The sequence below is a fragment of the Hemicordylus capensis genome, chromosome 1 (genome assembly GCF_027244095.1).
Source record: "Hemicordylus capensis ecotype Gifberg chromosome 1, rHemCap1.1.pri, whole genome shotgun sequence".
Lineage (NCBI taxonomy): Eukaryota > Metazoa > Chordata > Lepidosauria > Squamata > Cordylidae > Hemicordylus > Hemicordylus capensis.
Window position 1 is genome coordinate 207,632,410 of NC_069657.1, and position 14,792 is coordinate 207,647,201.

Genomic DNA, 14,792 nt, shown 5'->3' on the forward strand with positions numbered 1-14,792 from the left:
CTGTGGTTCCAATGTGTACTTGAAGATGTCATAAAATGAACCCAAAAAAGGCCTGTGACTGGCGCTTTGGACAACTCAAACACCACTTATGCTGAGAAAAACACTGCTGATATATATATGCATGCCCCAAATAGGAAGAAATACCCTGGGGGGAAATACAACCCAAACTAGAGGATTTCAGGTCTTACCTCGTAGTTACAGGAGCATCTCCAAGGAAGGTTTGCTGCTGTTATACCCAGAAGGGGCTAGAAGCGCATTCTCTTTTGCTACCAGAGAGGGTGATAGAGGCCATGTTCAGTCAAAGTGTGAAACCTCAGGTAGACGAACCCGTGATTAATCTGTGATGCTGGGGATCATGCCGCAGACGATCGTTCAACCATGATTTCGCAACCTGCCGCTTCTGGGCTTCCTTCTTCTTAGTCTGTTGAGGCTGCATCCCAGCAAGCTCCATACCACTCGCATCACCGGACTGTGGGCAAGGTGTCAGGATGTCAGTACAGCGGCAACCATTGGCGAGGATTTTTGAGGGGGCATGCTCAGTGAGATTGTGCCTTTTCGGCATTGATCACCTGCCCTTGGAAGGGAAAAGACATTTTAACCCTTTTCTCACACCACTTTCTTTGCAAGAGCTCTGCACCTTTGGAGTCCTGCACAAGCACAAATATGGATACCAGGGGATGACAAGGGGCACTTACAGATTGCATTGGGGTATCGTGGGAGAAAACAACAACAGCAAAGAAGTTTATATTTGTATATTTGATTCTGTTGTGTAAATGTACATGGAGGTGTGGGAACCAGACCTAGGAACATGCCAACAAATCCCAGAAGATCCCAGGTGCCGGACCAGAAGAAGGTCCATGGCTAGTTATCTGCTACTCAGGAGGGGATCTTCTTGACTTTCTAGAAGGGAATATGTATATGAGGGCAGATAAAAGATCTTGGGGCTTGGCTCACTGTGACAAAGGATACTCTTGGATTCACAGACCTGGGCCAAGCAGTCCAGAAAGTCTCAACACACTCTTCTCCCATGCTGGTTTGCCAGCTGGAAATGAGCCCTCTCATAAGCGGGCCCGTCCATCAGGGAACAATAGACGCACCATGTGCTTCAGGCCTCCATTAGACTGCTCTCTCATGAGGTAGGCCCCTCCCCTCATATAGGGGCCCCCACTGATGTGGGGCTCCCAGTATCTCTGGTTAAAAATAGAACGCATACTCTGTACTTTTCCCTCTCCACTCAAACATTCCAGACTTCCAAGTAGTCTAGTCTGCTAAATGTGTCCAAGCGATTGCGGGTGGGCAGTTAGGAAAAATGAGATGGATCCTATGACCAGAGCTAAACAGGCTGGCTGGGATTGGGGTTAAAGCATATGTAAATCACCCACCGTGGGGCATCCGGGGGAAGGTCACCTGCGGATTAGAACAATCTCTGGCTAGCCAGGTGACCATGCAGGGCAAAAAGAGAGATAGATATGTGTTACAGGGAAACCAACTGTCAGAAGGAGTGGTCAAACTGTTGATTCACAACAGTCACCAGAATTGGGAAAGGTGTCACTGAGGGACCCTTTCCTGGGGCTTGCATGGAACCTGAATGTGTGTCTCCATGGCCAGACACTCTCATGAGAGAGCAGTCCTTGGGAGAAGGGCATAAGCATCTATTGTATGTTCTATCATTGCACAGGACTTTCAAGCACATCTCTTTTGTCCCGTTGGGTGGCTCCCCTCATGATGTATGGCTGAGACTGCATGCTTTCACCCCAGGGGAAGGGGCTGGGCCACACTTCCCCTACAAACTGGTACAAAAAAATAGAACAGCAACACTGAAAAAACCAAGGTCAGATATATAGACTTTTAAAAGGATGCCTTACTGAGCAGCTGCACTAGGTCAGGTGTTTAATGAATGGAAGGTTTCACTGAGCCGTTTCTTCTTTCTCAGATGGAAGATGTCAAAACATTTCCTATGGTAATTCTAAGTGAAGATCCTGCATGCCAGGCAACACACAAAGGTGTGCATTTTTATGTATGTATTTTTTTAAAAAAACAATTAGATCTGTTTTTATATATTAGAATAATATTTTAATTGTGTAATTTTTATAGTCCTGTTTTAATTTTTTCTGTGTGAACTGCCTTGTGATTGTTTTTAATGAAAGGCGGTATATAAATTTAACAATAAATAAATAAAATAATTAAATTGCAGGTGGCTCAAGGAATCCAATCTTCAATCCCTCCTTCTGCCAAATGTGCAAGAAAGCAACCACCCTCTTCCTTGGGGCAAATCAAGTTTTGCTCATCCAGACCCGTAAACAGTCGTCTTTCAAATTGCAGCACACAAGAAGTGCCACAGAAAACCTGACTTGCTGGCCTCCCACCCCCTCCCAGCACACAAATCCCACTATTGATGGGTAGGTACAATGAACAGAAACAGACATCAGGGCTATGTATCGTGTCTTTTATTGACTAGACCATAGGAAGGTTGTCACAGCCGGGGATTCCGCAGCTATGTTCATTTATGTAGCTTTGATGGGAAACACCCCACTAAGCATGGGGTCGGGACATTGTTATTTCTGAAAAGCGCCATTGTATCCCTCTCCCAACGGCCTGGTATATGTGCTCTTTGTGGGGAAAACAATTTGTTTTCCCACAAAATGAACCCTGCTAAGCAGGGCCCACTAAGCAGGGCCTGCCCTGGTTGCATATGAATGGGAGACAATGTGTGAGCACTGTAAGATATTCCCCTCAGGGGATGGAGCCGTTCTGGGAAGAGCAGAAGGTTCCAAATCCTCTCCCTGACATCTCCAACATAGGGCTGAGAGATATTCTTGCCTGCAGCCTTGGAGAAGCCACTGTATTATGTGTAGACAATACTGAGCTAGATGGACCAATGGTCTGACTCAATATATGGCAGCTTCCTATGTTCCTATGTTGTGCTACCAGGACTTCAGGTGTTTGTGCACACATCACTGCAGTCCTAAATTGCTGGAGATCTCTGTTGCTGTCCCCATCTTGTCCTCCCATCCTTTTTAAACTAATGTTTGGTGTTATGTCTGAACATGGCCAGAGTATCCCCAGACCTATAGCTTAGACTTGTGTCTGAGGTAAAATTGTACAGGCCTGTTTCATAGGCTCCAACTACCCTTATTTTTCAGACGCACTTCTTATTTTCTAGAATCTGTCCCTGGTAAATCATTGTCCCTCTTTTTGCTTCTTGGGAATACCTTGCTCAATTTTTTGCATGAGTTGCTAGAGCTGGCATGGCATTCTTCTGTTCAAAGTGACTTTCAACATGTTTTGAAGACTTGCTCTGTTCTAGTCACAAGCACTCCCCTGCAAAAGACAGACAAAATTCAATCAAAATTTTCTTTCTGGTTTTTGCCTTTATGGCTTTTACTGTTAACCATTGGTGGTGGGGAATGTAAGAAGTAATGTTGGCAAGTCAGCAGGCTGTTACAGGGAAAGAAAGGGAAATCAGAAATCTACTAGCTTTTTCCCCTTCCAGCTGTCCCATCAGCTCTTTGACCTTGGGGAGCAGTGCGAACCACCCACAGAACCTCTCCTTGCTCATTTGTAATGCCAGGTCGGACTATAATAAATCAAATGTCATCCATGATCTGATTATGGATGAAGGGATCAACCTGGTATGTGTCACAGAGACTTGGTTGGGGGAGGCTGGTGGCCCAGTGTGGTCCCAGCTTCTCCCTCCAGGGTACTCTGTTGAGGAGCAGGTGAGAGGACATGGGTGGGGAGGCAGAGTGGCTGTAGTCTATAAGAACATATCCCTTACCAGGTTCCCTGTCTATCTGACTATATCGAATGTGTGTACTTAAGTTTGGGGAGCGGGGATAGACTGGGATTTGTTGGTGTACTGATTACCCTGCTGCCCAAGGGAGTCCCTAACTGAGCTGACCAACTTGATCTCGGACTTGGCAATGGAGTCTCCCAGGCTTGTGGTGGTGGGGAACTTCACTTCAGGATCAATTTGTACAGGGTGGCTCAGGAGTCAATAGAGGCCATGACGGCTATGTGCCTATCCCATGCTGTCTTGGGACTGATATACATTGCTGGTCACAAGCTTGATCTGGTCTTTCACTCTGATCAGAGTAGTGTTCTATGGGTGGGGGCTCCTGTGATTTCCCCATTGTCATGGATGGACCACCATCTTGTTAAGGTTGGATTCACAACCACGACCCACATCCGCAGAAGTTACGAGCCTCTTAGGATGGTCCATCTGAGAAGCTTATTGAATCCAAGATGATTCCAAAATGCCTTGGAAGAATCTAGTGTTGGCTCTGCCCGTGATCCTGTTGATGCTCCTGTTGAGAATTGGAACAGCAAACTCACCAGGGCAGCAGACATGATCGCTCCCAAACATCCTTTCCAACGCACTTCAAAACTGGCCCCTTGGTATACAGAACAACTACGGGGGCTGAAGCAGCAAGGTAGAAGACTGTAGCACAAGTGCAGAAGGACTTGATTCAAATTCGACAGATTGCAACACAGAAAGCATCCCCATCAGTGTTCCCTCTAAGGCGTGCACATGTGCTCACACATTTTGTTGTTGTCTGCTCAGTCAATTTTAGATCCTGCTCAGGATGAATCAGGAAGGCCCCACTATGAATGCATGTGTGCACACACTGCCCTGATACTGCCGCCCAGAACAAAACTCATTTCACACAAAGATGAAAAAACTTAGAGAGAACACTGCTCCCCGTCTCTGACAATTTTTTAAAAGTCTCTAATGACTTGTTTTAGACACAAGCTTTTTAACAGGACTGTGGTTTTAGATTGTTTTATGGTCTTCATTTTTAATCTGTTTGATGTTGTTGTAGACTGCCCAGAGATGAATGTTTGGAGCAGTCTACAAATCTGAAAAATAAACAAACTTCTATGTTTTAATTAATGTCTCGTTTTTAGCCTACATTTCTTAAGGAAAGTAAGCTTACGAGATCACCCAACTCGCTCTCTTGCTCTCTGCACTTGTCCCTATCTACTTATCAATGCCTGGACAGATTTGAACCAAATTTAGTACAGTTGTAGGGACACCTCAATGGCATAGTTTGTGATGATGCCATCCACCCCAATTCAAGATGGTGGAAGCATGAACATTTGAGGTGCAAGTGAGATAATTTGTCAATATGGCAATTATCAATTAAGATTATAGTGAAAGAAACGTGGGCAGATTACTTCTTACCAGAACTTCTTGTTAATGAATGTTGTACACCACTTTGAGCATAGGAAAGGTGAGAGAAAAGTTTTAAATAAAATAACATATAAGAACATCATAATTGACCATTTCAATAAAGCTCTACAATTCCACACCCTACCAGTAAGAACTACATCCCCTTGGCTGTATTCATCTCTGCTACCAAAGGCTTGTAAAATAGATTATTCTTGAGTATCTCCCTCATTTTATTTATTATCAAACACAATGTGTTAGCCACAAGCATGCTGCTGCAAAAGACAGACCAAAGTCATCTATATGATACTGATTAAGTTTTACAAGTGTCAGGCCCTCCTACAGATGTCAATAATAAAGAAGTGCCTTGATACAGTGCATGCTGAGAACCAAAATGATCCCTCAGTGCCTAAGCAATGTCACTGTAATGTGTGAAGCTTCATTAATATTCTGCATTGCCAGCAGGGAACAACATCATGGATTCTAACTAGTCTGCAACCTGACTTTCTACACACTTGCCCTAAAAATCACTCATTTTTTTCTCCTCTAAAATTAAGCCCACCATGAGAGTTTTCAGCATGTCAGGTATCACCCACAAACAAGATCTCCTGAATGCAGAGAGTGCCAAGTTGTGATAATTACCATTCCTTATAGTAATGGGTGGCTTTTGCACCAATGATTTGTGCATCCTTCTGCAAATTAACTGTGACATGCCAAATGAATTGGCCATCATACTTTTTTTTGTCATGCTGGTAGCAGTGCACTGCTATACCTTTGCTCTCATCTGAAAAAATATAATGGCAGGCACTGTAGAAAGTCCAGATGGTTTCCCTACTTTAAAAAATCACCACATTGTGTGGCAACTAGAAAAACCATTGTTGCAGGGGCTAGTTGCACACAATAGCATGGAGAAGAACAGAGATGAAAGGAAACTGCTGCCACGTTTGTTTTCATTAATCACCACATTTACATCTTGCTGTATTGTCCCATTTTAGCTTTGTAAGAGCCTTACAAAGCTAGGCTGAGAGATGGTGATATCTTTGGCCAGTGACTTAGTGAACTTGTGACTGAATAAAGATTTGAACCTGGTTCTCCAGCATTATTTATTTTAAAATGTGTGCCTGCCTTGCTCCATTGATGCAAGGCATCAAACCTTTTTTAAAAAAAACAAAAAATACAATAGCAAAAACAGCAGCAGCAATAAACATGTCATAAAAACATCATAAAAACAGCATGAAAGAGCATAAAAACAGTATAAAAACAGAGGGGCGAGGCCACTAAAAAAGAAAGCAACAAAAACTCAGGGGTATTTGAGAATGACTGCTGAAGTAGAAGTGTCTTCAGATGTTTAAAAATTTGCTAAGGAAGGTAACACCTGAAGATCAAGAGGCAGGGAGAGAATGGGTGGGGTGGGGTGGGGGTGTTAGATGTAGAATTGCCCTCTACCTGGCCCCCATTTCTGTTTCAGAAACCTAATATGTGAGACACTGATCACCCACCCATATGTACACTTTGCCCCTTCTATGCCCCCATTTGGAAAAAAAACTTTTGGTGCCACCACTGGGCAGGGTGTTCCAAAGAGAGGAGCTACCACAAAGAAGGCTTGTTCATGCATGCATGCCAATTGAACTTCAGAAGGTAGCAGGAAGTGCAAGATTGACCTCTTGAAGGTCTACGTGCCCCATAAGACCTTCCAAGTGGTCTTATAGGGCAGGCAGATTCAAGCTGCACAATGTACTCAAGCCCTCCCAATGTACTCAATCCAGAGAAAAATGTGTATTTACTCTTTGCATGTCTATACTGCCCAAATAAAGGATCTCTAGGCAGTTATGTAAACAGTGGGGCCATTCACACGATTAACAAAAATCGGGCTAGGAGAGCCTAGCCCGATTTTTGCTATACAAGAGAACCACCGGGCTTGGCTACAAGCCCAGTGGTTCCAGAGTGGGTAACCCGCTCGGGACCCCCTGGTAAAAAACCAGGTTTGTGGAGCGAGTGCTCCACAAACCTGGTTTTTAGAATTGTGAGTAGCCGCGGTGCGGCTTCATGTCGCACCTACTCATGAGTAGACCCCCAGCCGGGAGGCTTAAAAGCAGCCTCTCAGCTCAGGGGTCTCCCCAGTATGCCTTGCGTGCTCACGCAGGGCATACTGGGGCTTGCGGGGGCCGCGCAGTGCCCGATCTCCCCAGCCCCCGCCGGCTCTGTCACGGAGCTGACAACCGTGTGGGTGGCCAATCTGGCCACCCAGGGCTCCCTCTCCACTCGTGAGCTCTCCCTCTCCCTCACCAGCTCTCCCCGCTCACTCTGCAGAACCGGGTCTCACGGATCGTGAGACCCAGCTCAGCGCCTTGCTTAAACTGCTCTGAGCCATTTTGGAAGGGCAAAATGATTTGATACAAATCAAATCAAATCAAATCAATCTATAAATAAATAAAACCAGCTTTATTAAAAGAACCAAGAATCATTTGGCACCTTAAGGACTAACATATTTTATTATGGCATAAGTTTTCATGGACTATAGCTACAGCTATTGCAGCATAAGCATTCATGGACTTGTGTCACAATAATTAAGGTGTTACAAGATGCTTTGTTGTTTTTGTTACAACAGATAGCAGTCCCTCTGGAACCTGCCAGCATGGAAGAAGTTAATAAGTTACTGCAAGTCACACCGGCAACACACATTCTTGAAACTGACCGGATTCCCAGATTCTTCTCAAGAACAGAACATTTCATTGCTAAATAACATATAGAACAGTAATTAAGTAGGAAGGAAATAGTATGCTACCATCTGTTGACTGCAGATGCTATATACTCAGTCATTATGTTGCTGCTTCCTGACAAATGTAAACTCATTTTCCCATTCCTGATTCACACAATCATTTAACATGCATTAGTTGACACCCTGACTAAATTACTCAGTGGAAGTCCCATTGAAATTAACAGAACATATTAGTCATGACTAACTGGTGCTATTAATTTCACTGAGACTTCCATTGAGTAATTTAGTCAGGGTTTCAGACACTAAAATCAACATGAGTTTCTTCACTGGGCTTTGGTTTGTTCAATAGGTCTTGATTGCTTTCACAAATGCCCTGACCATGCTTCACCATCTCCTGAACAATCATTGAGAAAGGGTTTTTCAACCAGGACACGATCAGTACAATGAATGCTGAAATTAGCGGGATGTGCATTCTCCTAGGAGATTCAGATGGGCAAATCCTGCCTTGCACAGAGTCATCACAGCAATGTTGGTTTCTAAACTGCCTCCTTAAAGGGCTGCTTCTTTGCCAATCATCCACACCAATTCCAAACATCCCCCCAATATCCTTTCAATGAAGTGTCTGAGTTTCGACAGAACCTCCAAAATGCCCGACGCAAAGTTCGAACTACACACACACACACACACACACACACACACACACACACACACACTTACTTTAGTTCATATGCTCATCTTTGCAGAATACAGCAGGGTTTACCATTGCAAGGAAAGCAAAACAAATGTTCTGTAGCAGTTTATGGCCACATTCAGACATGACGGCTAACTGCAGTTAAATCATGCTGAGGTTGTAACTCCATAACGCCCAAACATGTGAAACCACAGTTACAGCCCGAAAGCTAACACCGGGTTTTCCTCACCAAACTCCAATTGGAGCCTTCAGTAATCTCTAAGGTCGCCACCAACAATTGAGGTTTTGCCGCTGAGGAATTATGTCCGACCTCTGACACAGCTATAACCGCAGTTTTGCACCAATTTCCAAACCCCAATCATAGAGCAAACTGCTATGTGAACATAGAGCAAACTGCACAGAGCACCCTGCGTAGAGGTGCTCTGTCATAGAGCAAACTGCAGAGAGCACCTTGCTAACTGAGCACAGAGTCACCTTTTTAGTGGTGATTCTTTTTATAGAGCAGTGGGAGAGCAACTGGCCCTATCCATCCACAGCACAGCATCTCTCCAGTGGCTGTTGCTGGTGTCTTTCTTATGTTTCTTTTTTAGATTGTGAGCCTTTTGGGGACAGGGAGCCATTTTAGCCATTTTATTTATGTATTTACCTTATTTCTATGTAAACCTCTTTGGAAAACTTTGCAAAGTGGTATATAAATATTTGTTGTATTATATTGTTGTATAGTATAGAGGTGGTGGTGCAGACCCACCCAGGGACATGGCTGCTCCATACTTTCTGTGCTTCACACTGGCAGCCTCTCAGAAAATCAGCCCCACCCCTCCTGTCAGCTATGGAGTTGCCAGGCTACTTCACTGAGACTTCCATTGAGTAATTTAGTCAGGGTGTCAGCCACTAAAATCAACATGAGTTTCTTCACTGGGCTTTGGTTTGTTCAATAGGTCTTGATTGCTTTCACATATGCCCTGACCATGCTTCACCATCTCCTGAACAATCATTGAGAAAGGGTTTTTCAACCAGGACAGGAAAATCAGCCCCACCCCTCCTGTCAGCTATGGAGTTGCCAGGCTACAGGGACACCAAATTGCTTCATCCTGGACGTAGACATGGGGTCATCCCCAATTCCCACTCTGTCCCTTGCTTCCCCCACCTGGAAAGCAGTAGGGAGAGGGTGCAGGCTGACAGAATGGGCACTAAGTGCTTTGCTCCTCAAGAAGAAAGCAACAGTCATGTATGTTCACAAGCACAAGCACTCCAAGTGGCAACTTAAGTAGAGCACCCCGTACTAGGGGTGTGCACAAAACTGGCTGGTCCGGTTCAGTTTGAGTCTGAACTGGACCCAAATTGGACCAGGCCAGTTTGGTCCAGCACCCCCTTGAAACTGACTGCCGTTCGGACCGGTGATCATGAGCTTTTTAAAAAGTTACTTTTTGTTGTTGTTTAAACTTACCCACTCAGGGAGGGGTTCCTTCAGAGGTTTCCGCCCTCCCCCTGGCCTCCTATCTGTCCAAAACTGGCCGGTTGGGCTGTTCCTCGGCTCATTTTGGCCTTTCCCCCTGGTGTGGTGTCTAAAATGGGGGAGATATACTAAATGTTTGAGTGAAAAGGCAGAGTTAGTCTGAATGCTGCCTGCTGTTTTTAAAAACTTCTGTTGTACAAGACCTTCTTGCTTTAAATTATGCTGTTAGATACTTAGCTGCTGATTGCAATTTTACTGCTCACGAATTTTTAATTTGTATTTTATATTGTTTTGTGAGCCTATATTATGTTTAACCTGTTAGCTGCTTTGAGTTTTATTCCACTGTTTAAAAAGTGGAATAAAAATTTATTAAATAACATTTATGATGCACAGTTTCCCCTACTTTTCAAAACTATAAACCACTTTTGATTTTTAATCAAGGATAACAATATTTGTGATGCACATTTCCTCTGCACTTTCTAAAGATTCAAACAGTCATAAAGCATAAATTATAGGGATGTGCAAACCGGTTCAAATTTCCCCAGATTCTTAGATTCTCTGGTAGCAAATGAGAGTGGATTCAGGGTTTGTCATAGAAAATCTCATTTGCTACCAGAGAATCTACACTCAGAACACCTCAGAAACAACAAAACACTGTACCCCATGGGTTAGCAACCCATGGGGGTGGTTGGCAACCTCTGTGCACAACACCACCACTCTCTCTGGGCCACTCCAGCACCCCCCAAGTACAGTTATGGGGCTGCTGAAACCTCCACTCTTCTTTATGGAGAAATACCTTAAAGATGCATAAACTTCAAAAATCACTTAAAAATCAGCCCTTTGCCCACTTCCTTTGAAATAATTCTGGTAGCTTCCTTGCCCCCCTTGGGCACTACCACCCACCTTACCCCACTCTAGGCCTCCCCTTTCCTCCCGACGTGAAGCAATACATTTGCTGGAATCCTCATTATTCCCTATGAGGAATTTTAAAATACTTTTAAAATTCACCAATAATTGGAGGAGTGTCTGATTGCCTTGGGGTTTGGTGGGTGGTAGGCACCCCTGGGTGCCTACCACCCACCCCACCTTTGTGCCCCTAGGTGTTCCACAATAAGGGATGGTGGGCTGGTTCTAGTCCCATTATACCCTATGAGAAAAATTATTAAAAATATTTCAAATATTCATTAAAAAATCATAGGAGTGACTGATTGCTTTGGGGTTTGGATGGTAGTTGGCACCCATGGGTGCTCCACAATAGGGAATAATGGGCTGGTTCAAGTCCTATTATACCCTATGAGGGAAAAATAAATTTCAAAAATTTATAAGAAATTGTACGAGTGTCCGATTGCTTTGGGGGTTGGGTGGTAGACACCCATGGGTGCCAACTACCACCCTACCCACTCTGGAGGTTTGAACCAGTTCAAAACTGCTCAAATTTGAACTGAACCAGGGGGTGGGGGTTCGAGCAAAACCAAAACCAAACCTCCGCCTCCCGGTTCGAACCTGGTTCAAATTCAAACTGAACTGGGTGAACCAGTTTTGTGCACATCCCTAATAATTTATTGGTGTTCAACGGGCAGATCATTTTTAAAAAGGTAAGCTGTGCCCCCACCAGACATGATGATCCCCACCAAACAACTTTGATCCCATTGGCACATAATTTAAAAAGGTTTTTTAGAAGGGAAGAAGGAAGCTGAAAGATGGGGATACAAAGTGAAAAGTGGAAAGATGATGATTTAATGTTAAGAATGGGTCCCATGTTGCAGAATGGGATTAAAATGTACCTCTTAAGGTGCTGAAAAGGTTAAAAACTCCTGGCATAAACCACACTGCTCATCTAAATTAGACACCACACAAATTTGTACAGTACTTGCTAGTGAAAATGTGGTCAGGCAAAACAAACCTCCCATCTTCTGCTATCTATCACCATTGATGCTGATACATTTGATACAAGCTATACAGTTTCTTTTGGAGGGGGGGCTATTTTCAGCAGGGTACTAAAAATGTGTATTCAAATCTGAAGAAATAAGAAATAATAAGATATTTTAAAATGGAATCTTATGCAAAATGCAAAATGAGAAGAGGGATAAAGTGACAAGTCAACACCACAAGTTCCCATAGGAGGAAATTAAACAAACCAACAAACATACACGCACAAGCACTGAATTTACTATCTTTTCTATACTTTAAAAAAAAAAAAGTTCATTAGCCAAGGCTTATTTTTCTGCCTGAGGGAAGCTGGGATGTCTGACCTCATAATCCACTTAGTGTATAAAGGGTCACTTAACATTTGCTGCTCTTACTCTGTTGCCTCTCTAGGCAACCACCTGCATGGCCTCTCTGGAATTATAGGTAGAGGTAGAATGAACACGCACGTGTGCATATTACACAAGAAGTTGTGTTTTCAGAAGGTTGTGGGCTATCAACATGCACATTCCAAACTTGACCTTTCATGTTCCTAATCAATGTCAGATGTTCCGAAGAACCAGCTGCAGAGGGGGTGTGATGAACAACTTGTACTTCTCCCCATGGTTTCAGGTGGTCTCTGAAGAGGAGACTTACACATTCCCCCATATAGGAACACAAATGTATATACAACCCCCACCCCTGCTGTGGGCAACCCAATCATGGAGAGAGGAAACACACACAAGTCACTTACGTTTTCTCTGTTGCCACTCCTTCGGAACATTCAAAACAGCTCTAAACTATTGGCTAAACAAATCTCTGCTCACCAGGGTTTTTCTTTTGCTCTGAAAAAAGTATTTCAAGCTAGAGATTAAGTGATTTGTCCGAGGTGAGTAAAGCCAAAGAGATTGAACCTGTCTCATAATCCAGAGACTCTTGATGAAACTACACTTTTCAGTGACCTACTCCTGGAAGTTAGTAAATTCTACAATCTGTATCAGATTGTACAATTTTGCTTGCCCTAGAAAAGTATTTGGGGGGAAAGGTAGGTATAATTGAATTCCTCCAGCACAACCTCCTCCCTAAACAGTACCTCTTGGATAAGTGGAAGCATTAGCGTAACAGAGGCAGTCAATATTTTTGAATATGTGTTCCTTGTTAAAGAACACTTATAAGCCTCTTTATTATGCAGCTGCAAAGGATGGCTCTAAAATGGCCGCTCTACCCATTCTTAGGCAGAGGTATCTTGATCATACCTGCTGGCTTCTTTATGCCAGCTACCCAGCAAAAGACAAGAAGACAGAAAACAATATTTCAGATTTTACAATATATTTCAGTAAAAAGAGCACAAAACCTTAATTACTCTAGCCTATTTCCCCTTACTCTGTTGTCTACCTCAGCCACAGTTAAACTGCCAGCCCTATTTTTAAATACCAAAAGGTCAGAAGGGCAAATCTCTCGAGCAATGAGAGACCAGAGATTTCACTCCCTAAGAAGGAGGTGGGTTCCATTCACACACACTTCCTGAAGAGGAGTGTTATGAAGAACCTTCCCAGATACTCCTTTTCTGCTAAAGAAATGCTCAAGTCCAGTTACAGTTAACAATTTCAAATTAAGAAGCCATGTCCACCTTCAGAATGAAGTATATTAGGTCACTAATAAAGAGGACAGTATTCTTCCTGGCACAGTGGGGAAATGACTTGATTATCAAGCCAGAGGTTGCCGGTTCGAATCCCCTCTCTTATGTTTCCCAGACTATGGGAAACACCGATATCGGGCAGCCACGATATAGGAAGATGCTGAAAGGCATCAACTCATACTGCAAGGGAGATGGCAATGGTAAACCTCTCCTGTATTCTACCAAAGACAACCACAGGGCTCTGTGGTCGCCAAGAGTAGAAAGCGACTTGACGGCACACTTTACCTTTATTCTTACTGCACGAATCTGCAGTCATGTATCTAGTTTTAGAGAAGATACCACGTTCTAACTTTAGTGTGACCAGACCCTTGTCAAAATTTCCCTGCTGACACATACTTAATGCAGTTGAATAATGCAGAGGGCATTAAAGTTCTTTTCAGTGAGAACACTGAACATGCTCATCTGCACCGATTTGCATTACCTTTGCCTGTAATAGGGCAATTCTCCTTTAACCTAGAATACACAGACTTTAGATTATCTAATGTATCATCCCGACATTTTAATACGGATCTTGATTTTCCATGCTACACAATATTGGCTAAAGTTTCCATCAAGCTCCTCTTGGTACAAGTTAATGTCATCATTAAACCCACTAGAGGTGTGTTTCCCCCCCTCTCCTGCTACTGCATTTGACATTCTGTAATGGCTAAAAAAAAAAAATTATTCATAAACATAAAGCTTCATGAAACTCTATTTCTCCTCCTGCCACAACAGACTTCAGTTATTGCCGACATCCATTTTGTTCTGTTCTGAATTAACTGCTGCCAAGCTAATACATCATCTTATCTTAAAAAATTGTAAAGGGTGGTCAGGCACAGAGAAAGCAAAGAGCGAAGCTCAGTCATCATAGCTGATGCAAAAACCATCTTAGGCACACTTTGGATTAAGGTCTGTTGGCACTTATGGCTGAGTAGTTGCGGCCTTTGACACCATTTGCTATATTGGCATAAAAAGGGGGACAGCCTTGCAGGAGGGGGGATATTATTGCCTCCATTTCAGGCAATATAGACCACACAGCACAGAGAAATGGTGAAAAGGAGCACTTGCTCTTCCATGCACCCCACCCCCAGATTCACATGAGAACCAGTAATCCCTTTTCACTGTAGCTATAAGTATCCTGGCCCTGAAGCAGTATACTTTCTGGCTTTTCTA

General features: G+C 43.5%; 1 long non-coding RNA gene across 2 annotated transcripts in view; it reads right to left on the reverse strand.

Moving 5' to 3' along the window:
• The window catches only part of LOC128334626 (uncharacterized), a 109,916-nt gene that overhangs the window by 44,093 nt on the left and 51,031 nt on the right, over window positions 1-14,792 (reverse strand). For both annotated transcript variants that reach the window (XR_008311343.1, XR_008311344.1), the window contains exons 2-3: window positions 3,213-3,321; window positions 189-469 (exon numbers count right to left, since the gene is read on the reverse strand). This is a non-coding gene — a long non-coding RNA (uncharacterized LOC128334626). The remainder of the gene's footprint in view (window positions 1-188; window positions 470-3,212; window positions 3,322-14,792) is intronic.